This window comes from Lissotriton vulgaris, unplaced genomic scaffold (genome assembly GCF_964263255.1).
Source record: "Lissotriton vulgaris unplaced genomic scaffold, aLisVul1.2 SCAFFOLD_1073, whole genome shotgun sequence".
Lineage (NCBI taxonomy): Eukaryota > Metazoa > Chordata > Amphibia > Caudata > Salamandridae > Lissotriton > Lissotriton vulgaris.
Window position 1 is genome coordinate 450,826 of NW_028240903.1, and position 1,901 is coordinate 452,726.

A 1,901-nucleotide genomic window follows, 5' to 3' on the forward strand; every position below is an offset into this window, starting at 1 on the left:
CAAATGCAACAAAATATTGCAGTGGTCCAGTGAAGAAAGATCAAAGACCCAACAGAGTCAAAGTTCACCCACATGCAGCGAGTCACCGCGTGGAGGTGAAGAAGACTCCAAAGTAGAAGGAAGAGGAGCTGAGCATGAAGAAGGAGACAATCCTATTGCAGGGGAACATCAGGAGAAGACTGGTGAGACCACGGAGAGAGAGAGTCCTAAGGGAACTGGTAGGAGACTGGTGAGCCAGGCAGGGAGCAACTCAGAGAGTTTTGCCTCCCCTCCGGTAAGACGTACGAGGGCAGGGAGAACTGTAGTAAGGCCTGCCAAATATAGAGACTATGAACTGGGCGAAACAAAGTAACTGTGACCCGAGAGATAGAGACTTGATCTTTTGTTATTGTTATATAAAGAAGGGAGATATGTGCGTTGCGCACTAGTTGTTGCAGGAGAACGCGATGACGCAGAGCGCGACGGCTATTTTGCAGGCACATTCAGCACCGATAGCCGAGCAGTCCGGACGCGTCCCCAGCGCTCTCTTGCACATTTAAATAAATATATTACTTTCCACTACGCAGCGTGTGCACCTCATTTGGAGAATTCCCCCTTACATTACAAACAAAATTGAAGGATGGTTTCTGGATGACACGAGAGCTCACTGGCCACACATGGGGGTGCAGCTTAGGAGGAAGTTCCCTGTATAAATGTCAGATATGATTAGGAGCCAGCAGAGATAGCATGGAGAGACAGAGGAGACACTCGAATGTGAAGCCATTATGAAGCCTCGAAGCTACAGCCCCAGTGTCGTTTTGGTTGCAGGAGCCATTAGGAAGTCAGGCAGTGACAGGGCCAAAAATATGCAATTCTGCAAGCAGCAGCCATTATGAAGACAGGGAGTGACTGGCCCAGAAATATGCTTTTCTGCTGCAGCAGCTCATATAAAGACAGGCATCTGCAGGTCCAGAACTAAGCAGTTCTGCTGTAGCAGCCATTATGAAGACAGGCAGCTGTAGGCCCAGAAATGTTCTGTTCCTCAAGCAGCAGCCATTATGAAGACAGGCAGCAAGCAGCTGTCTCACAGACAAAGATCAGACAAATGCCAAAGTAATCCTTCTTCTGTGCACCCTAGGTCACAGCTGTTATTTTAAGGTCAGATGTCCAAGGTCAGCTACCAGTCAGAGGCGATCCTGAGAGTGACCGGTAGAGAGGAAATAATTCCTCATTAAAGGTGAATCAGTACCCACCCCTCAAAGGGCTGCCTCATATCCCTACATTCCGATGCTGTGTGACGCAAGTTCAGAATAACCGTTTCCCCTTATATTATTGTAGCAACTAATTCTCATTACTCCAAACTTTGAGGCTTTTTTTCACATCTTTTTGTTTCTGATGGTCGCCGTTAACTCACGGGGAAAGGGGTTATTTTGGGTCTAATTACAAGACCCCTCTGCTCTCCTGTACTCAGATCCCATCCCACATGAATAGACTGATTGTGTGTTACTTTTATCATGTGGTACTATTAGGGTAGCTCTCACAATCTGCCTCTTCAGTCTCCTGGGACTGTCTTAGCGCCTTGTCTGGTTTCCTGCAGCCTCGGGAAGCTGACAGCTCCACTGATGTCTTTGGTGCACCAATGGGTCCAAGGCTGATAAAGATTCACTCAACTAAGTGACTTCCTCGATTCCTAAGATTTCTGCTCTGTGTGAGGATCGCAAACACAACAAGATGATGGGTGAAACTTTTCCAACACTCACCCTCAGTCAAGAGATCTGGGTTTAATCCATTGATTTTATCACTATTCCTCCCCAGTTTGGATACAGCCATATGCAAGTCAGTCTGACCCTGTGCCTCATGGGAACAGTCCAGCCTGAACTGCCAAGCCATGCCTTCCCTGGACCAGATTCAAGCTTCCTGGG